The 23,825-nt window shown below is 40.9% G+C and overlaps 1 protein-coding gene across 1 annotated transcript in view; it reads right to left on the bottom strand.

Annotated features, from left to right (window-relative positions):
* Positions 1 to 4,200: 4,200 nt before the first annotated feature.
* LOC308536156 (synaptotagmin-like protein 5) overlaps positions 4,201 to 23,825 on the bottom strand; it is a 154,014-nt gene continuing 134,389 nt past the window's right edge. The window contains exon 12 of the mRNA XM_081115219.1: positions 4,201 to 5,136. The gene's annotated coding sequence lies outside the window, so the exon portion shown is untranslated. The remainder of the gene's footprint in view (positions 5,137 to 23,825) is intronic.

Here is a 23,825-nt window from a genome sequence, read left to right as displayed (position 1 = left end):
TAATTGTGGTAACACTCTTAAAATACGCAATTAGAGTTTCGAGAAATGATTAAAAACTTGTAGGAAACTCTTGAAATAGAAGTGAATTTATTCTTACTAGATTTCCTGCCGTTTGACATCATGGTGATTCCCAGTGGAAAGTTGGGAAATGTCCAGAACACTGATAATATTTACAATGCTGGCCACTTTAGGGAGCGTTTTCACTTGAATTTGCTTTCAAATATTAGGAATTCATGTTTACACAGCTCCAAATTTGTGTAGAAAGACTGTAAGTGAGGACTATACTGCTTATGTTTACAAGTGAGGACTAATTCCTCTGGCGTCTTTTGTGTGAATCAGTTAATATCCTTACGGTTCGAGTACATACTTGTGAGAAAACACTCTAATTGTGGTAAAACTCTTAAAATACGCAATTAGAGTTTCCAGAAATGATTAAAAACGTGTAGGAACCTCTTCCAATAAAAGTAAATAAATTCTAATTACATTTCGTGCCGATTTAAATCACGGAGAGTACCAGTGGAAGTGGGGAAATGACCAGAAAACTGATAACATTGACAACTCCGGCCACTTTAGAGAGCGTTTTCACTTGCATTTGCTTTCAAATATTAGGAATTCATGTTTATACAGCCCAAATTTGTGTAGAAAGCCTGTAAGTGAGGACTATACTGCTTATGTTTACAAGTGAGGACTAATTTCTCTGGTGTCTTTTGTGTGAATTAGTTAATATCCTGAGGGTTCATGTACATAATTGTGAGAAAATCCTCTAATAGTGGTGAATCTCATAAAATACGCAATTTTAGTTTCCAGAAATGATTAAAAACTTGTAAGAAACATTTGCAATAAATTCTTACTACATTTCCTGCCGTTTTAAATCACGGAGATTACCAGTGGAAGCGCGGAAATGACCAGAAAACTGGTAACATTGACAACTCCGGCTACTTTAGGGAGCATTTTCACCTTAATTTGCTTTCAAATTTTAGGAATTCATGTTTATACAGCTCCAAATTTGTGTAGAAAGGCTGTATGTGAGGACTATACTGCTTATGTTTACAATTGAGGCCTAATTTCTATGTCTTCTTTGTGTGAATCAGTAAATATCCTGAGGGTTCCAGTAAATACTTGTGAGAAAACCCTCTAATAGTGGTGAATCTTTTAAAATACACAATTCGACTTTCCAGAAATGATTAAAAACATGTAAGAAACACTTGAAATAAAAGTAAATAGATTCTTACTACATTTCCTGCAGTTGTCAATCAGGGAGATTACCAGTGCAAAGCTGGGAAATGACCAGAAAACTGATAACATTTACAACTCGGGCCACTTTAGGGAGCTTTTTCGCATTAATTTGCTTTCAAATATTAGGAATTCGTGTTTATACAGCCCAAATTTGTGTAGAAAGCCTGTAAGTGAGGACTATACTGCTTATGTTTATAATTGAGGCCTAATTTCTCTGGCGTCTTTTGTGTGAATCAGTTAATATCCTGACGGTTCCAGTACATATTTGTGAGAAAACTCTCTAATTGTGGTAAAACTCTTAATATGCGCAATTAGAGTTTCCAGAAATGATTAAAAACTTGTAGGAACCTCTTCCAATAAAAATAAATAAATTCTTACTACATTTCGTGCCAATTTAAATCACCGAGAGTTCCAGTGGAAGTGGGGAAATGACCAGAAAACTGATAACATTGACAACTCCGGCCACTTTAGGGAGCGTTTTCACTTGAATTTGCTTTCAAATATTAGGAATTCATGTTTATACAGCTCCAAATTCGTGTAGAAAGACTGTAAGTGAGGATTATACTGCTTATGTTTACAATTGAGGTCTAATTTCTCTGGCGTCTTTGTGTGAATCAGTAAATATCCTGACGGTTTCAGTACATACTTGTGAGAAAACTCTCTAATTGTGGTAAAACTCTTAATATGCGCAATTAGAGTTTCCAGAAATGATTAAAAACTTGTAGGAACCTCTTCCAATAAAAATAAATAAATTCTTCCTACATTTCGTGCCAATTTAAATCACCGAGAGTTCCAGTGGAAGTGGGGAAATGACCAGAAAACTGATAACATTGACAACTCCCGCCACTTTAGGGAGCGTTTTCACTTGAATTTGCTTTCAAATATTAGGAATTCATGTTTATACAGCTCCAAATTCGTGTAGAAAGACTGTAAGTGAGGACTATACTGCTTATGTTTACAAGTGAGGACTAATTTCTCAGGCCTCTTTTGTGTGAATCAGTAAATATCCTGACGGTTTTAGTACATACTTGTGAGAAAACTCTCTAATTGTGGTAACACTCTTAAAATACGCAATTAGAGTTTTGAGAAATAATTAAAAACTTGTAGGTAACTCTTGAAATAGAAGTGAATTGATTCTTACTAGATTTCCTGCCGTTTTACATCACGGTGATTCCCAGTGGAAAGTTGGGAAATGTCGAGAAAACTGATAATATTTACAATGCCGGCCATTTAAGGAGCGTTTTCACTTGAATTTGCTTTCAAATATTAGGAATTCATGTTTATACAGCTCCAAATTTGTGTAGAAAGACTGTAAATGAGGACTATACTGCTTATGTTTACAAGTGAGGACTAATTTCTCTGGTGTCTTTTGTGTGAATCATTTAATATCCTTACGGTTTGAGTACATACTTGTGAGAAAACACTCTAATTGTTGTAAAACTCTTAAAATACGCAATTTTAGTTTCCAGAAATGATTAAAAACTTGTAGGAAACACTTGAAATAAAAGTACATATATTCTTACTAAATTTCCAGCCGTATTCAATGAGGGAGAATACCAGTGGAAAGCTGGGAAATGACCAGAAAACTGATAACATTTACAACTTCGGCCACTTTAGGGAGCGTTTTCACTTGAATTTGCTTTCAAATATTAGGAATTCATGTTTATACAGCTCCAAATTTGTGTAGAAAGACTGTAAGTGAGGACTATACTGCTTATGTTTACAAGTGAGGACTAATTTCTCTGGCGTCTTTTGTGTGAATCAGTTAATATCCTCACAGTTCCTGTATATACTTGTGAGAAAAGCCTCTAATAGTGGTGAATCTCATAAAATACGCAATTTTAGTTTCCATAAATGATTAAAAACTTGTAAGAAACATTTCCAATACAGGTAAATAGATTCTTACTACATTTCCTGCCGTTGTCAATCAGAGAGATTACCAGTGGAAAGCTGGGAAATGACCAGAAAACTAATAACATTTACAACTCGGGCCACTTTAGGGAGCTTTTTCGCTTGAATTTGATTTCAAATATTAGGAATTCATGTTTATACAGCTCCAAATTCGTGTAGAAAGACTGTAAGTGAGGACTATACTGCTTATGTTTACAAGTGAGGACTAATTTCTCAGGCCTCTTTTGTGTGAATCACTAAATATCCTGACGGTTCCAGTACATATTTGTGAGAAAACTCTCTAATTGTGGTAAAACTCTTAATATGCGCAATTAGAGTTTCCAGAAATGATTAAAAACTTATAGGAACCTCTTCCAATAAAAGTAAATAAATTCTAACTACATTTCGTGCCCATTTAAATCACAGAGAGTACCAGTGGAAGTGGGGAAATGACCAGAAAACTGATAACATTGACAACTCCGGCCACTTTAGGGAGTTTTTTCACTTGAATTTGCTTTCAAATATTAGGAATTCATGTTTACACAGCTCCAAATTTGTGTAGAAAGACTGTAAGTGAGGACTATACTGCTTATTTTTACAAGTGAGGACTAATTTCTCAGGCCTCTTTTGTGTGAAGCAGTAAATATCCTGATGGTTTCAGTACATACTTGTGAGAAAACTCTCTAATTGTGGTAACACTCATAAAATACGCAATTAGAGTTTTGAGAAATAATTAAAAACTTGTAGGTAACTCTTGAAATAGAAGTGAATTGATTCTTACTAGATTTCCTGCCGTTTTACATCACGGTGATTCCCAGTGGAAAGTTGGGAAATGTCGAGAAAACTGATAATATTTACAATGCCGGCCATTTAGGGAGCGTTTTCACTTGAATTTGCTTTCAAATATTAGGAATTCATGTTTATACAGCTCCAAATTTGTGTAGAAAGACTGTAAGTGAGGACTATACTGCTTATGTTTACAAGTGAGGACCAATTTCTCTGGTGTCTTTTGTGTGAATCAGTTAATATCCTTACGGTTTGAGTACATACTTGTGAGAAAACACTCTAATTGTTGTAAAACTCTTAAAATACGCAATTTTAGTTTCCAGAAATGATTAAAAACTTGTAGGAAACACTTGAAATAAAAGTACATATATTCTTACTAAATTTCCTGCCGTTTTCAATGAGGGAGAATACCAGTGGAAAGCTGGGAAATGACCTAAAAACTGATAACATTTACAACTCCGGCCACTTTAGGGAGCGTTTTCACTTGAATTTGCTTTCAAATATTAGGAATTCATGTTTATACAGCCCAAATTTGTGTAGAAAGACAGTAAGTGAGGACTACACTACTTATGTTTACAATTGAGGCCGAATTTCTCTCGCGTCTTTATGTGAATCAGTTAATATCCTGAAGGTTCCAGTACATACTTGTAAGAAAACTCTCTAATTGTCGTAAAACTCTTAAAATTCGCTATTACAGTTTCCAGAAATGATTAAAAACTTGTAAGGAACACTTGAAATAATAGTAAATAGATTCTTACTACATTTCCTGCCGTTTTCAATCATGGAGATTAGCAGTGGAAAAGTGGGAAAATACCAGAAAAAGACAATATTTACAACTCCGGCCAGGTTAGGGAGCGTTTTCACTTGAAGTTGCTTTCAAATATTAGGAATTCATGTTCATACAGCTCAGAATTTGTGTAGAAAGACCTTTTTGCTGTCATTAGGGCAGTACTTAGTCCTTTTGAGTGCATGGACACAGGAGCTTGTCTGAGTCCATTGTGCTGACGGATGTAACGCTCTGGCACCTGAATTGGTTGCATTGCTCCTTCTTCCTTGCTCTTGTCCTGGGTAACCTGCAGCAATGCACAGGTTCTGACTGCTATCATGACAAGGTGTCTTCACTATCTTCATCTCTGAACTGTCTCTCTTGTCTTTGTGGCTGGAGCAATCTGGTCAGTTGGGATCTTTTGTTGCAGGAATCCACATGGTCTGGGAGCTGTTCTTCTGAAAATATACAAACGTATTCTTGACCAAAGGTTAATAAAGAAAACTTTACTTGGGTTTTTTTTTCTTTGAAATGATCATCTCCTGGCTTTCCCTGACATCATGTGTTTTTCCTGGGTGTCTTCCTGTTAACATTAAATGAAAAATTTTATCTAAATATAATTTAGTTATAGGATATTTTTCTTTACATGGTATTTTTTCACTATCCCCCCTTTTTGATTTAATTATTAGGAGACTTTTTGGAAAACTTACAATGCAGTCTAGATAACTTTAAATTCCATCTTTTTGCATAAAAATATGACTGCTTTAGGTTCATAGCATGTTAAGCAATTTTACCATGAAATGAAAATTTTGGTTAATACTTCTTAGGCCAATTTTAATTAATCTGAAAACTTTAATACTCTAACATCAATTTTAGTTTGCATTGTAAACATTAATGGAAAGGATTATTTTGCATCCTTGGGAAGGCCCTGATCATTTCTGTTAGGCTGCAGTTAGATATAGGGTAGCTGCTGTTAGCCAAATCTTCGCTATCTGAGTACTGATTTCAGCTGGACCAAGTCTCTTTCTGTTCCCGATCTCACCTGGGCCAAGTCTCTTTTTATCTGGGTCCCGATTTGAGCCTGGCATGGGAAGCGAGAAGCAGCCATTGGGGCAGGAGACCTTCCTTAGAAGGGGCCAGTGTTCAAGCCCTTGCATAATTGGGAGGGTGAGGATCTATACCCCATCCTAGTTGAACCCTAAGTTCTCTCCTACTGCCCCCCCGACTGTGCCTGTCTTAGGTCGTCCCTCCCTGAGGGATCTTACCTGTCATTGACTACCAGCCATCCTCTGGGCCAAGTAGTGTGATGTTAGGTTCAGTTCTGTCTCCTTGTTAACCTATGTCCCTCTGGCCTCCATGCCCAGCAACTGCCTTTAGATCCCCTCCCCTGCTGGCGGGGCCCCGGCACTGATCATAGGGAACCCAGGTTTCTTCTCCAGAGAGGGCCCAACTTATGCCATTGGGCAAGAGACAGATCCATGGTACTAGCCACCATGAGGCTTCAGCAAGAACAGAGAACTCAGGCAACAGCTGTAGGCAATTAAATTGTGAGAAGAGGAAATCCTCTTGGCAAAAAGGTCAAGAGAGGTCAACACAGAATGCTTAAGTGCCTTCCCAGGGGGCCTTCCACACAGTGGAAGGGAATAAATCCTTTCATGTCCTTAAATATTAAATTGCTGCCAAACATTCAAAGAATTAATTTGTAAGTTTGTTTAGGATAAATGTACAATATACTGTTTTAAAGCATCACAATTATTAAAGAAACTTGTAGAATAATACCATGTAAGAATATTCTTTGCTCTAGGTCAGCCGTGGGCAAACTACGGCCCGCGGGCTGGATCCGGCCCATTTGAAATGAATAAAACTAAAAAAGAAAAGATCGTACCCTTTTATGTAATGATGTTTACATTGAATTTATATTAGTTCACACAAACACTCCATCCATGCTTTTGTTCCGGCCCTCCGGTCCAGTTTAAGAACCCATTGTGGCCCTTGAGTCAAAAAGTTTGCCCACCCCTGCTCTAGGTCATGACAATTCAATTTTAAATTGGCTGTCTCGAAGTTTGGAATGAGGAACCTAGTTTGGGTAAACACATTATCTAGAGTCCTTGGGTAACCCAGGTTAAACTTAGGCATGTTATCTAAATTACAGCTTTGGGTCTCGAATCTTTGGGTGACCTAGGTTAAACTTAGGCACTTTATCTAGATTACAATTTTGGGTCTCCAGAATACTGAGCCGACATGTTAACTGGAGCCCTCTGACCTTGGGATAGCCATGCCATCCCTCCCAGGTAAAGGAAAAATCTTCCTTTTACTAGGATTCAATTGCTTACAAAGATAGTAATTTAAATAAGTATTTTTGAAAAAGCAAAGCAAACCAAGTAAATTTAGTATTTAGTAAACTTCTGATTCACAAGAGGCAAACACTGCCCCACCTCCAGCCTAATTTTAAAATGCAGCAGCAAGGAGCTCTTGTTATTTCAAATTACATCTTAAAATTCCACTGCTGTATTTTAAGAAATATTAAACAAAATAACTTGTTTTGCCCTTTAAGAGGCAAAAACTTAAAATATATATTAATTTTTATTTGATAAAGCTTTCCATGTGATTTCAAGTATATTAAATTTGGTTAAATTAAAAAATACTTTAAAAAGAGAGAATAAACTTTTGAAAACATTTCAGGGCCTGTGAAATTTCTCAAAGTCATTCCTTTGTTATAGTTTTGAAATCCAACTTGAAAGACTTCATATATATATATATATATATATATATATATATATATATGATTTAAAAATTATATATTTCTTATAATTATTAAGAGATATCAATTAAATTTAAACTGGTTTTAAAATTTCGGTTGCGATCACAGAAATTGGATTACTTCTATCAGTCCCTTTTAAATACTTTGACATAAGCTATTTAACTTTTGTTTAGGGAGGGAACATATAACCTTTAATTGTCCTTAGTTTAAGGAAAGTAGGGTTTTCTAGATTTAAGAGATTAGAAAAATGAAAGCCTTTTAAAGGAATACGAGCTCTATTGTTGGCCCTTATAAAGCCAACTGCTCAAAACATTGGTCTATCATATCACTTAAATTATATTAAGACCGTGATTGCTAACTTTATTAAGCATTAAAAATATTTTCTTAAAAATAGTACTAAATAAATCCAAGAGGCAAGCACACTTTCTGCCCCATCTGCATTTCTGTAGTAAAACTCCACCTTAAAACTCTACCCCTGAAATTCCATCCTGCCTCGGTGAGCAGACATTCCTTCTGTGATTGACTAAATCAGAGGGAGGGGTCTTTGCTGTTTCTAGATGGTAGCCCCCAAGGGGAGCAGCAAGCCATGTGGCTGACATGGCGGCTGCCAAGTCACGCAGCCCAAAATGGTGGCTGTCTACACTGTTCTTTGACAGAGCAAACCAAAATCCCTAAAAGATAGATGACCAACATTATATTTTAGACAAACAGAAATCTCATTAGCTGTTTATACCCTTTATAATGATCTTAAAGAATATCAATCAAATTTAAACTGGTTTTTGTATTAAAAAATTTTCAGTTGAGATCATAAAATTAATCCTCTTTTTAAAAACAGACCAAGAAGTAACATATTTTGAATTTCTAATTAATTAAGAGAAAACACGGAGAACCTAAGATGGCGGCATAGATAAACACCGGGAAATAGTCGCCTCCCACAACAATTGAAAATTAGCCCAAAGGACGGAGCAAACATCGTCCAAAACAACAGGAAGGCTGGCTGAGTGTAATTTCTACAACTAGAAGAAAAGAAAAGCACGCTGAGAGCCAGAGGAGCTGCGGAGGCTGAGTGCAGAGGTACGTGGCGGCTCGCGCACGCGCGCGCGAAAAGGGGGTGGCACCTGAGGACGTGGCTGTCTTTTTGAATCACAAGCTCCCAATTGCTCTGATCTCCGGTTCCGGGAAGTCTCTGGGGACCCAGGTCTCATACGGGGAGAGGCTGCTCTCTCAGGTAGCAGCGGGCGAACTTGGGGGCAGATTTCCCTTGGAGGTGCTTGCAGCCATTGCCGGGACACTGAGACGCGCGACTCTGGGCGTGGAGAATCAGCCATAGCTTCTTTCTAGCCCTTTGACTCCCTGAGACCCCGCCCCACCCGGGCTGGGGCAGAGGCTTTTGCATGTGAATGCCCCAGAACTTTGCAACCTGATAATTACCTAACTGCAGCCGGGCCAGCCAGACCCGGAACTTCCAAGAGAAGGCCCAAGGCCCCGCAGCGGCTTGCATTGCTTCACAGCTGAGCCTCTTCGTAGTTCCTGCTGTGTGGCCTCAGGCAGGGGCTGAATTAGCACCTCCTTAGATCCAGGAGCCACTGTACCCAGTGGTCAGAGGGGGTCCATTCTCCCACTTCAGACACAGCTGCTTCCCACAGCCAATTGGCCTGGAGGTCAATTCCTCCCAGTGATCCTACAACAAGCGAGGCACCAAGAGTGCACCAAGAGTGTCCACCCCAGGTAACTGGGGAGGCTGAGCCACTGGGCCCTACAGGACACCTGGCACGCAGGCCACTCTATCAACACAGGGAAGCAGCCAAAATGCGGAGACAAAGAAACAGGTCACAATTGGCAGAAACGGAGGAGGACAGACGACTGGATATAGAGTTCAAGGCCACGTTTATAAGGTTTGTCAAGAATTTTATGGAAACCGCCGATAAATTTAATGAATCCCTCAAGGAGTATGGTGAGACCATGGAGGTCATGAAAAAGGACCAATTAGAAATTATGCATACACTGACTGAAATAAAGAATACTTTACAGAGCTCCAACAGCAGACAAGAGGATCCCAAGAATCAAGTCAAAGATTTGAAATGCAAAGAAACAAAAAATACCCAACCGAAAAAGAAAAAAGAAAAGAGATTCAAAAAATATGAAGATAGTGTAAGGAACCTCTGGGACAACTTCAAGCGTACCAACATCAGAATTATAGGGGTACCAGAAGGAGAGAGAGGGCAAGATATTGAAAACCTTTTTGAAGAAATAATGACAGAAAACTTCCCGCACCTGGTGAAAGAAATGGACTTACAAGTCCAGGAAGCGCAGAGAACCCCAAACAAAAGGAATCCAAAGAGGACCACACCAAGACACATCATAATTAAAATGCCAAGAGCAAAAGATAAAGAGAGAATCTTAAAAGCAGCAAGAGAAAGAAACTCAGTTACCTACAAGGGAGTACCCATCCGACTGTCAGCTGATTTCTCAACAGAAACCATGCAGGCCAGAAGAGAGTGGCAAGAAATATTCAAAGAGATGAATAGCAAGAACCTGCAACCAAGATTACTTTATCCAGCAAAGCTATCATTCAGAATGGAAGGTCAGATAAAGAGCTCCACGGATAAGAATAAGCTAAAGGAGTTCATCACCACCAAACCAGCATTATATGAAAAGCTGAAAGGTATTCTTTAAGAAGAGGAAGAAGAAAAAGGAACTCTTACCATTTGCCACAGCATGGATGGAACTGGAGAGCGGATAAATACCACAAGATCTCACTTATTTGTGGAATATAATGAACAACATAAACTGATGAACAAGGACTGATCCAGAGACGGAGAGGCATTGATTGGACTGTCGGGCCTTGGAGGGAAGGTAGGGGAGGGTGGGGGCAAGGGGGAAAGATCAACCAAAGGACTTATATGCAAGCATATAGGCCTAACCAATGGACACGGACAACGGGGGGGTGAGGGGGTGAGCGGGGAGAGGGGGGGTAGAGGGTACACATATGTAATATCTTAATCAATAAAAAATATTAAAAAAAAAGAGAAAACACATTTTATTTTTTCAAAATCAAGTTATAATTTAGATATTTAATTAATTTCTCCCAACTCAATTTGCACTTTAAACTTTCAGAGCTTACCAGTCAAATATTAGCAGTTCTTTGATTAACTACACTTTTATATTTTTAAGAATAAATTTTAAAATCTAATAATTAACTTTAAACCACGTTTTTTCTGCCTGGGGAAACTGAGAAGCAAACTTGTAGGTATTAAAAAATGACTACTGGTGGAAAGCTGATTTCAAAGGAGCCACCTTTTGGCCACTTGACCTTTTCTGGGAAGGTCAGCTAGCAAAAGGTGTAGCCATTGAAATTCAAATTAACATTCCTAAAGATGGCTGCTGGTGGGAATTGGATTACCTGCATGCTAGGGGAAGGGCGTGTATACCCCTCCCTCCATTAAAAAAGGGTGTAGGTTTAAACTTTTTTAATGGCAAGAAAAGAGACCTTAAACTTTCAGAGCTTTAAATCTTAGGTAGCAAATTAAATACTTAGCATTTTTCAAATCAATACTTTTACATTTAAGGATACATTTCAAATAAAATATAAGGCATTTTCAATTAATAGATTAACTTCTCTCATCTAGACTTCATACTAGGCATACTCAGATCAACATTTCAGTATTATAAATCTCAATAATTTTAGATGATTTGAACATAAAAGTTTTAAGTTTCCAGCCAATAAGCCTGGCATAGCTGCTAAATTTCAAAACGGTCACAATTTTCCTGCTGGGGAAGTCAAGAAATTTCAAAAGAGCTACTTTAAATTGCCTTGAGAAACCAGCCTGTATTTCTTTCTCATGTTTATCTCCGCCATTTTTAAGGCCAAAACAGTCTCAGGTTTTTATTCTGTACACAGAAAAATGTCAAGTTCAGCTCAAAACTATGTGCACTCGTTTTTAAACTGGCCTTTTCCCTGTACATGTGCACAGAAATCCTAGACGCATTTATGAATTTGTAAAAACTTTAAGTCATTAGCTGGAAAAAAAGGATAAAATGGGAAGATGAGGTGAAGAAGTGGCCTTCTTGGGAAGTGACGTCCATATTGGATGGCCACCTGAGCTTCCCCCACCTCCTTTTTTCTTAGGGGGAAGATTCAGTAATGGTCTGGCATTTACTCTTTTTATTTTATTTATTTTTCAATTTTTATTTATTTTTATTTTTTTAACGAAAGAAAAGATTTTTTAAGATAAAGAATCATTGGCAGTTGCTGAGAAATTTCTTTAATCCTTTTCTATTTGGTTACAAGTAGTTTACACGTGGAGGCAGAGGAGGTGCAGATGGTATTCTTAGAGACTCGCACACTTCCACTCCAGGCTGTAAGGCTGTGGCTGCACCCCACTTAGACATTCTTAAATTCTCCTGTGCTGAATCAAGGCCATCACCAATTAAGATAGGAATTTTCTCTGGACTTTTTGCTGAGAATTGGTCACACAACTGCTTTCTAACCTTTTCCCAGGTTTCATCAACAAAGCTTAAGAAAGAAATCGAGAAATTGACTACAATTAACAGAGCATAGTTTAAAGCATTTTTTGAGGATTACCCATGTTTTACACCTGGCTATTTCATATAAATTCACAACAATACACTCCCCTTACCTTATTCCTTTAAATCTGTGTGCACACGCTTCTGGGAGTGACCCCCTCGCTTTCTTCTCTTGCCTCCGTACTCAGTCACTGTTTGGGCCACCAAATGTGGGGGGCTGTTTCTCTCTTTTCCATGTCATGCATGGAAAAGGAAACAGTCCATTAGCTGAGTGGAGGAGCTGGGGATTAAGAAATTAAAGAAAGACCAAGATGCAGAAATAGATTTTAAGCTGGGGCCAGGTGGGCACCATCCTCTCTGATGGAGAGGCAGCAAAATGGGCTGAGCCACACAGCAGGTTTATTTTAAAGACCTAGATTTACATATCTAGTTCCGCCCCACCCTGATTAACATGTACAACCTTATTGGGGAAGCATGTTCCCAGGGCATGGCTCTGCCTATGCTCTGAGTTCATCTGACAATAATTATAAGAAAATGCCTAGGTGCCTCCCAGGTGGCCCTCTACACCCAACTGCATAAAGAGAACCCAAATGGCACAAGTAAGGGGCTCCACTAGATAAACATGCCCAGGGGATCTCAAAGACCACACCACTGGGTCCCAAAAATTACCAACTACATAGTGCCACCCCCAAAAGAACGTGAGTAGCAAAACAGTTGGATCTAAGACATCTACACTAATAAAAGAGAAAAATGGTAATTGGCGTATGGTGCTACCCTTTTCATTGGCTAATCAGAGCTATATGCAAATTAACTGCCAACTAAGATTGGCAGTTAACTGCCAACAAAGATGGCGGCTAATTTGCATATGTAGGCACAATGCAGGGAGGCGAAAGGGAAAGCAGGAAGAAGCCCCCTGCCACTGACAGTGATCAGAAATGCAGGGGGGAGCTAAGAGGTGGGGGGACAGGGCAAAGGCGGCCCTGGGGCCGCCTTTGCCCTGCGCCCCAGCCATGATCGGAGAATAAGGCGCCTTTGCCGCCCTGGCCAGTGATAGCAGGAAGTAGGGGTGGAGCCAGCGATGGGAGCTGGGCACAGTGGAAGCTGGCAGTCCCGGAAGCTAGGGGTCCCTTGCCTGGGCCTAAAGCGGATCCCACGATCGCGGGGCTGCTGCCACTGCAGGTCCCCGCTGCCCAGGCCAGACACCTAGGCCAGAGGCGTTAGGCCTGGGCAGAGGCGGAGCCTGCAACCGTAGGGAGTTGGGGGTCCCCTGCCCAGGCCTAATGCTTTGGCCAGAGGTGTTAGGCCTGGGCAGGGGCAGAGCGGGAGATCGTGGAGCTGCTGCCGCTGTGGGTCCCCGCTGCCCGGGCCAGATGCCTCGGCCAGAGGTGTTTGGCCTGGGCAGGGGCAGAGCCTGCAACTGCGGGGAGCTGGGGATCCCCTGCCCAGGCCTGACGCCTCTGCCGGAGGCCTCAGGCCTGGGCAAGGGGCCGATCCAGTGATTGGTGATCGGAGGGTGATGAGGGTCAACTCCTCTGGCTGAGGAATAAGTGTGGGCAGGGGGCTGGTAGTCCCCTGCCCAGGTCTAATGCCTGGGCCAGAGGCATCAGGCCTGGGTGGGGGGCGGAGCCAGGGATTGGAGGGATATGATGGTACCCTTTCCCAGGCCTGAAGCCTGGGTCAGAGGCGTCAGGCTTGGGCGGGGGGTGGAGCAAGCTATCAGAGGGAGATGGGGCTCCCCTGCCCAGGCATGATTTCTGAGCCAGAGGCCTCAGGGCTGGGCGGGGGTCAGAGCCAGTGATCCGGGGGAGATGGTGGTCCCCTGTCCATGCCTGACACCTCTGGTGGAGGCGTCAGGCCTGGGCAAGGGGCCGATCAGGCGATCGGAGGGTGATGGGGGTGTACACCTCTGGCCGAGGCATCAGGCCTGGGCAAGGGGCAGAGCCAGCAATCGGAGGGGTCTGGGGGTCCCCTGCCCAGGCCTGATGCCTGCGCCAGAGGCATCAGGCCTGGTCTGGGGGCAGAACCAGTGATGGGAGGAAATGAGGGTCCCCTGCCCAGGCCTGATGCCTCTTTCAGAGGCATCAGGCCTGGGCAAGGGGCAGATCCCGCGATTGGAGGGTCATGGGGGTCAACGCCTGAGGGCTCCCAGTATGTGAGAGGGGACAGGCTGGGCTGAGGAACACACTCCCCCCCCCCACACACACACCCAGTGCACGAATTTTGTGCACCAGGCCCATAGTAGAAACAATAAAATGTTACAGCAAAAAATGGAGAGACAAAAAAAAAAACAATCCCCACCCCCAAAAAAAAGAGTAATCACCAGAAAGGGAATTAAATGAAATGGAGGCAAGTAACATGTCAGAGAAAGAATTCAGAGTAATGGTTATAAGGATGCTCAAATGTCTGGATAACAAATAAACACAACTCAATGAAAATTATAAGGAGCTGAATGAGAATATCATCAACATGAAAAAGAATCAAGAGGAAATGAAGAAAAAACTAGCTGCAATAAAGAACACAATGGAAGGATTAAACAGTAGAATAGAAGAGGCTGAGAACTGCATCAGTGACTTAGAAGAGAAAGTAGGAAAAAACACACAAACCCAGCAGCAACTGGACAGAAAAATAAAAACGCAGGAGGAGAGCCTAAGGGAGCTTTGGGATAACATGAAAAGAAGGAACATTCACATAATAGGGATACCAGAAGGGGAGGAAGAAGAACAAGGAACAGAAAACCTGTTTGAAGAAATAATGACAATAAACTTCCCTGATGTTGGGAAGGATAAAAACACGTAAGTCAAAGAAGCACATAGAGTCCCAAACAAGATGAAGCCAAAGAACTGAAACCAAGACACATCATAATGAAATTGGCAAACATCAACAACAAAGAAAGAATTTTAAGGCAGCCAGAGAGAGACTAAAAGTTACCTACAGGGATCTCCCATTAGAATATCAACTTATTTCTCAACAGGAACACATAAGGCCATAAGGGAATGGAATGAAATATACAAAGTGATGCAAAGCAAGGGACTGAATCCAAGAATACTATACCCAGCAAGGCTACCATTCAAAACTAAAGGTAAAATCAGGAGCTTCACAAACAAAAAAGGGATAAGAGAGTTTATTACCATCAACTAGCAATGCAAGAAATGCTAAAGGGACTGCTGTAAAAAGAAGAAATACAAAGGGTAAATGGAACACAGGCATAAAGAATAAAAATGGCAAAACACAATTACTTATCAGTAATAACATTAAACATAAATGGATTAAATGCTTCAATCAAAAGACATAGGGTAGCTGAATGGCTAAGAAAGCATGACAAATATATTTTCTTTCTACAAGAGACCCACCTCATAGCAAAGAATTAACACAAACAGATAGTAAAGGGATGGAAAATATTTTTAAGGCAAATAAAAATAAGAAAAAAGCTGTGGTAGCAATACTTATATCTGACAAAATAGACTTCAAAATAAAGGCCATAACAAGAGATAAGGAGGGCAACTTCATAATACTAAAGGGAGAAATTCAACAAGAGGGCATAACTCTGGGAGACATATACGCACACATTAAAGAGCAATCAAATACATCAAAAACTTATGGAAGAGATCAGCAACAATAAAATCATATTAGGGGACTTTAATGCTCCATTTTAACCATGGATAAATCCTCTAAACAAAAAATCATCAAAGACATAGCAATCCTAAAGGACTTACTAGATCAGATGGACTTAATGGACATCTTCAGAACATTTCACCCCAAAGCTACAGAATATACATTCTTCTCAAGTGCACACGGGACATTTTCAAAGATAGACCACATATTAGGACACAGGGAAATCTCTTCAAATTCAAGAAGATAGAAATCACAACAAGTATCTTCTCATATCACAATAGCATAAAATTAGAAATCAACTACAGTAAAAATAATGAAAATGATCAGACAGTTGGAGGCTGAATAGCATGCTATAAACAATGATTCGGTTGCCAGAGAGATCAAAGAAGTAATAAAAAGCATCCTGGAAACAAATGACAATGAAAACACAACAATCAAAATCTGTGGGACACAATAAAAGCAGTCCTAAAAGAGAAGTTCATAGCTCTACAGGTCTACCTCAAAAAATAAGAAAAAATGTTAACAAATTATCTAACCTTGCAACTTAATGAATTAGAAAGAGAGCAACAATAAAAGCCCAGAGTAAGCAGAAGGAAGGAAGTAATAAAGATCAGAGCAAAAATAAATGACATAAGACCAAAAAATAATAACAAAAAATAATCAATGAAACCAAGAGCTGGTTCTTTTAAAGGATAAACAAGATTGATGAACCTCTAGCCAGGGTCATCAAGGAACAGAGAGAGGACCCAAATAAACTAATTGAGAAATGAAAAACGTAAAGTAACAACCAACCCCACAGACATACAAAGGATTGTAGAAAAATACTGCAAACAGCTTTACTCCAACAAGCTGGACAATCTTGACAAAATGGACATATTTCTAGAACAGTACAAGCTTCCAAAACTCAATCAGGAAGAATAAAAAACCTGAATGGGCTGATAACTAATTATGAAATTGAAACAGTAATAAAAAAGCTTCCAGAAAAAAAAAAAAAAAGCCCTGGTCTGAATGGCTTTATGGGGAGTTCTACAAATAATTCAAAGAAAAACTAAAACTTATCCTTCTCAAACAATTATCCTTCCAAACTTATCCTTCCAAAAATTCAATAGAGAGGCACAATTCCAAGCTCTTCGTATGAAACCAACATTACCCTAATTCTAAAACCAGATAAAGACACCAGAAAAAAAAGAAAAAGAAAAAAACTACTGGCCAATATCATTGATGAACATGGATGTTAATCCTCAACAAAATTCTAGCAAATCAGATTTAGCATTACATTAGAAAGATCATACACCATGGCCAAGTGGGATTTATTTGGCAGATGTAAGGATGGTACAATATTCACAAATCAATAAGTGTGACACATCACATAAACAAATTGAGAGACAAAAATTACATAATCATGTCAATTGATGCAGAAAAAGTATGTGACAAAATCCAACATCCTTTTTTTAAAAAATATATATATATCCTTATTAATTTCAGAGAGGGAGAAGGAGAGAGAAATAGAAACATCAGTGATGAGAGCGAATCATTGATCAGCTGCTTCCTGTACACCTCCTACTGGGGATCGAATCGCAACCCAGGCATGTGTCCTTAACCGGAATCGAACCTGGGACTCTTCAGTCCACAGGCTGACGCTTTATCCACTGAGCCAAGCCGGCTAGGGCCCAACACCCTTTTTTGATATAAACTCTCAACAAAGTAGGAATAGAAGGAACATATCTCAATGTAATAAAAGCCTTATATGACAAACCTATATCCAACATCATACTCAATGGGCAAAAACTAAACTCATTTCCCCTGAGAATGAGAAAAAGACAGAGATGCCCAATTTGTCCACTCCTGTTTGATATAGTACTGGAAGTGCTAGCCATCGCCATCAGAGAAGAATAAGAAATAAAAGGCATCCAAATTGGAAAAGAAGTAAAGCTGTCCTTATTCGCAGATGACATGATAGTATACATAGAAAATGCCAAAGACTCCATCGAAAAACTACTAGAACTAATAAATGAATTCGGCAATGTAGCAGGATACAAAATTACCACCCAGAAATCTATGGCTTTTTTATACACCAATAGTGAACTCACAGAAAGAGAAACACAAGCAAAAAATCCCAATTACCATTGTACCAAAAAAAAATTAAGATACCTAGGAATAAATTTAACTAAGAAGGTAAAAGGCCTGTACTCGGAAAACTAATGGACATTGAAAAAAGAGATAGAAGAAGACATAAACAAATGGAAGAACATAACATGTTCATGGATTGGTAGAATCAACATCATTAAAATGTCCATACTACCCAAAGCAATCTACAGATTCAATGCAATCCCCATTAAAATACCAACGGCATTCTTCAAAGATCTAGAACAAACTCTCTAAAAAAGCATCTGGAATAAAAAAAAATTAAAAAAAGACCCTAAATAGCTACAGCAATCCTCAGAAAGAAGAACAAAGTTGGAGAGATTACAAAACCAGGTATCAAGCTATATTACTAAGCTATGGTTCTCAAAACTGTCTGGTACTAGCACAAGAACAGACATATAGACCAATGGAACAGAACAAACAACCCAAAAATTGAGCCAAGCCATTATGCTCAATTAATATTTGACAAAGGAGGCAAGAGCATGCAATGGAGTTAAGACAGTCTCTTCAAACAATGGTGCTGAGAAAATTGGTCAGATAGATGCAAAAAAAATTAAACTATATCACCAACTTACACCATACACAAAAACAAACTCAAAATGGCTAAAGGACTTAAATGTAAGACATGAAACCATAGAAATCCTACAAGACTCCATAGGCAGCAAAATAGCAGACATATGGCTTAGCAATATCTTTACTGACATAGCTCCTAGGCCAATGGAGACTAAGGAGAAAATTAACAAATGGAATACATGAAAATATAAATCTTCTGCACAGCAAAAGAAACCAGCAACAAAACAACAAGAAAACCCACTGCATGGGGGAACATATTTGCCAATGATATTTTAGATAAGGGTTTAATCTCCAAAATTTACAGAGAACTCATACAACTTAACAAAAGGAAGATAAATGATCCAATAAAAAAATAGGCAAAGGACCTAAATAGATACTTTTTGAAAGAGGACATACAGAAGGCCAAGAGACATATGAAGACATGCTCAAAGTCACTAATCATCTGAGAGATGCAAATCAAAACAACAGTGAGGTACCATCTCACACCTGTCAGAATGGCTATCATCAACAAATGAACAAACAACAAGTTCTGGCGAGGATGTGGAGAAAAAGGAATGCTTGTGCATTGCTTGTGGGAATGCAGACTGGTGCAGCAACTGTGAAGACAGTATGGAGTTTCCTCAAAAAGTTAAAAATGGAACTCCCATTTGACCTAGTAATCCCACTTCTAGGACTATATCCCAAGAAACCAGAAACACCAATCAGAAAGGATATATGCACCCCTATGTTCATAGCAACACAATTTACAATAACTCAGATTTGGAAACAACCTAAGTGCCCATCAGCAGATGAGTAGATTAAAAAACTGTGATACATCTACACAATGAAATACTACTCAGCTATAAAAGAAAGAACTTTTGCCATTTGCAACAGCATGGATTGAACTGGAGAGCATTATGCTAAGCAAATTAAGCCATTTGGTGAAAGATAAATATTACATGATCTCATTCATATGTGGTATATAATGATCAACATAATTTGATGAACAGATCCGGGGGGAGAAAATGGCAGCTGACAAGATGGAGGCAAGGGAGAGGTTGTGAGTGAGTGAGGGGGTGAAAGGAGAGTGTGTGAATGTGTGTGGCATGTGAGTGAGTGAGGGACAGTAAAATCAGGCAGGGGTAGCAAGGTCTGGAAGACCAGGCTCTTCTGGACAGGGAGCACTTATCACTGCTGCGGGCACTCCCCAGGCTTTGGGTCTATGGCACAGAGCCCATGCCATCTTGAAGGGGAGAGCTGCCTTTTCTAGGAACTCATCAGCACCACTACCCAGACTGGCCTTGGATACTGCATGTGATCCTGCAACCACTATAACCAAAATCCTTCTGCCCCACCAGCAGACCTGTTGCCACACCTGAAGTCCACCTCAAATGGTGCACGGCACCCGAAACAATAACTGTGACTTTCCCCCTCCCTAGCTGCCCACCTCTGGAAAACTCAGTGGCACGTCCTGAGCCCACAGCCCCACAGGCTGCTCTTGGGTGCCGCTATGAGTGTCTGCTGGGTGTGCTTTTGTCTAAACAAGAGCACACAGCCCTGGCAGTAGACATTCTGAATTCCCCCTTCCCGGCTGCCTGCCCACAGACACTGTGGTTGTGCAGCATCAGCACCAGGGCTTCTCTGAGTGCATGAGTGCACCATCCAGGCAAATGGACCCCTGGTGACTGTCAGCCACCACTGGGGACCCGCAAATCCAACCAAGGGCACAACACCCAGCAGTAGAAATTCGGACTTCCCCCAATCCCAGCTGCCTGCCCACAGACACCTCAGTCACGTGGCTTCAGCGCAAGGGCCTCTCTGAATGCACCACCCTGGCAAAAGGCTCCTGGGGGCCTCTGTGAGCCACTTTTTTTTTTTAAGAAAGACCAACATTGTGGTACTTTAATGAGAAAACTAGGAAAAGGCAGTTTCAGTATGTAAAATAAAAATGGCTGTCTGAATTGTAAACACAATGTATAGGGTCTAATATGTGACATTCTGAAGATTTTATTAAAATTATAACTCACAGTTATAAAACTAATCAGGAACTACATTTTAAACATTTCTATAATCCAGACTGAGCTTGATTTATTAGTTTGCCAAATAAGAGTTTTATCTATGGAAAAGTTCATAGGAACAGTAACCCCACATGAGGCAAAAGCTGACAAAACTAGTCTGGCTTCCCAGGATTCAAAATAAGGGCACGTGTAATATTTCTTTTTAGGCCTTACAATGTTCTGGTTGATTTCTTAGGGTCTGATCTTTTCAAATAAAGGATAACTGGAAACATCCATCTTTCCAACTTGGGATGTGTGGCAACTGTATATCAGAAATAGATCAGACCTTTTTGCTCCAATTTCAAGGGGGGCAAATTCACACTTTATTTACAGAAATTCACCTGGAGTAGTAGAAAATTTCAAATTAAAAAGAAAATTTCAAGTAAAAAAAAGTAATTTTCTTAAATAACCCTGTACCATTCCACATTGTGGAAAACTAAGTATGCAGTTCAGACACAACATCAACTTCAAAGCATTGGCACAAATAAATAAATTTCTGTATTTTATAATATATTACACAGAACACATCATGTCCCACATATAACAGATGATATGCCTTAAACTGCATGAGGTTTGCAGATCAAACTTTAAATTTGAAAGTGTTAGCTGTGCCAGAATTCCAAACTGCTTAGAAGGGAGTATTTAAAAATAGGTCTGAAAGCCATTCCATCCCAATTCTCTGATCATTGCAGCTGCACTCTGAATGAATCCAACCAAGGCCTCAAGGCCTCAGCAACAAAACTGAGTCTTCCTCCACCACAGCTGCCAACTGCCAGACACTGCAGTCACACCTTTCCAGTGTGCAGGCCTCCTGAGCCCCACCACCCCAATAGGCGGCTGCCAGGTGCCTCTGTGAGGCCCTGCTGGGCACGTGCATATCCAAGCAAGGGTACAAGGCAGCAAAAGTTGGGACTTCCCCCTCCCCAGCTGCTGACTTCCGGACACCACAGTTGCGCCATTCCAGAAAGCAGGCCTACTGAGCCCGCTGCCCCTGCAGGCTGCTCCTGGATGCTTCCTTGAGCTCCCACTGAGCACGCTCGATTCCAAACAAGGGTACACGGTCCCAGCAGTAGAAATTCGGACTTCCCCCTTCTGGGCTGCCTACCCACAGACACTGTGGTCACATGATTTCAGCACATAGGCCTCCTGAGGCCACTGCCCCAGCAGGCAACTCATGGGTCCATCTGTGAGCTGCCACTAGGTGCACTCATATCCAACCAAGGGAACAAGGCCCCAGCAGCAGAAACTCAGACTTCCCCTCTCCTTGGCTGCTGACCTCTGGTCTCTGCAGTCACAACGATCCAGCGTGTAAGCCCTCTGAGCCCGCTTCCCCAGCGGGTGGCCCCTGGGTGCTTCTCTGAGCTGCCTCAAGGCACAACCCCGACTGCTGGCATCCAGTCCCTGCAGTATTGCCACTCCAGTACATGGGTCCCCTGAGCCCACTGCCCCAGCAGACAGCTCCTGGGCACCAATGTAAGCAGCCCTTGGGCATGCATATCCAAATTAGGGTGCACATCCCCTGAAGCAGGAACTGGAACTTCTCCCTCCACGGGGCCGGTGGTACAACACAATCGCTCTGATCCAGCATATGGGCCCCACAAGCACACATACCTTGCAAAAAGATCCTGGGCCTCTCTGTGAGCTGCCACTGGGCGTGTGCCTCTCCAACCAATGGCACACAGCTCCCTCAGGAGGATCCACAACATCCCTCTCTGGGCTACCTACCTCTGGACAGCTTGGTGCATTGCTGAGGACTTGCCTCCCTGGACAAAGTCACATTGTTTCAGCCACAGTCTCTGAGATGCCCACATCCCCAGCTGCGGGATCCTAAACACCCTTGTGATTCAGAGAGGGAAATCGCTTTGGCCAGAGTCCCACTGCCTCAACCACAGACTACAAGAAACCCGCCCCCCCCAATGTTCTTGGTTCCGACACCCTCATAGTGATATAAAGAGTGATGCTAGCTGAAGCCAGTTTGGCTCAGTGGATAGAGCGTCGGCCTATGGACTGAAAGGTCCCGGGTTAGATTCCAGTCAAGGGCATGTACCTGGGTTGCGGGCACATCCCCAGTAGGAGATTTGCAGGAGGCAGCTGATTGATGTTTCTCTCTCATCGATGTTTCTGACTCTCTATTTCTCTCCCTTCCCCTCTGTAAAAAATCAATAAAATATATTTTTTTAAAAAAGAGTGATGCTAATCCAGCAAGAGTCACACCACACTGGTCAAAGTCACAGTACCTGAGCCTCAGGCCCAAGACTCCTTCCCCCCAGGCCATGGACTCTGGGAACCCAGAGTGAGAACATACCAGTGCTACCTCAGGCAACCTTTTCCATAAGAGCCAGAACCATGATTTCATTCAAAACAGCTTACACAACAAAGTCGGGGTGAGTCACATTGCCAATCTGTGATGAGACTTTATCCACAAATAATAAACTAACATTCAGGATCCAACTCCATCAAGATAACTGAAATAGCTCAAGTAGGGAGCTCCCCTAGATCACCAAGCCCAGGAGACCTGAGAGACTGCACCAGTAGCACCACCCCCAAAAGAAACTGGATAGCAAAGCAGTTGGATCTAAGAGACAAAAACAATTAGAATGCTAGAGCAAAAAATGGGGAGACAAAAAAAAACAATCCCCCCCTAAAAAAGAAAAAGAATAATCACCAGAAAGGGAATTAAATGAAATGGAGGCAAGTAACATGTCAGAGAAAGAATTCAGAGTAACGGTTATAAGGATGCTCACATGTCTGGATAACAAATAAACACAACTCAATGAAAATTATAAGGAGCTGAATGAGAATGTCACCAACAAGAAAAGGAATCAAGAAGAAATGAAGAATGACCTAGCTGCAATAAAGAACACAACGGAAGGATTAAACACTAGACCAGAAGAGGCTGAGAACTGCATCAATGAAATAGAATAGAAGGTAGGAAAAAACACACAAACCCAGCAGCAACTGGAAAGAAAACTTAAAAAGCAGGAGGAGAGCCTAAGGGAGCTTTGGGACAACATGAAAAGAAGCAAAATTCACATAATAGGGATACCAGAAGGGGAGGAAGAAGAACAAGGAACAGAAAACCTGTTTGAAGAAATAATGTCAACAAACTTCCTTGATGTTGGCAAGAAAAATCCACACAAGTCCAGGAATCACAGAGAAACCCTAACAAGATGAACCCAAAAGACCAACGCCAAGACACATCATAATGAAATTGGCAAACATCAATGACAAAGGAGGAATCTTAAAGGTTTCCAGAGAGACAGAAAGTTACCTACAAGGGATCTCCCATTAGAGTATCAACTGATTTCTCAAACAGAAACATACCAGTCCAGAAAGGAATAGAATCAAATATACAAAGTGATGCAAAGCAAGGGACTGTATCCAAGAATACTATACCGAACAAGGCTATCATTCAAAATTGAAGGTGGAATCAGGAGCTTCACAGACAAAAAAGGGCTGAATTTATTACCACCAAGCCAGCAATGCAAGAAAT

Source organism: Myotis nattereri, assembly GCF_964212035.1.
Source record: "Myotis nattereri genome assembly, chromosome: X".
Taxonomy (NCBI): domain Eukaryota; kingdom Metazoa; phylum Chordata; class Mammalia; order Chiroptera; family Vespertilionidae; genus Myotis; species Myotis nattereri.
The sequence above is the reverse complement of the archived record's forward strand: the minus strand, read 5'-3'. Positions and strand labels throughout refer to the sequence as shown.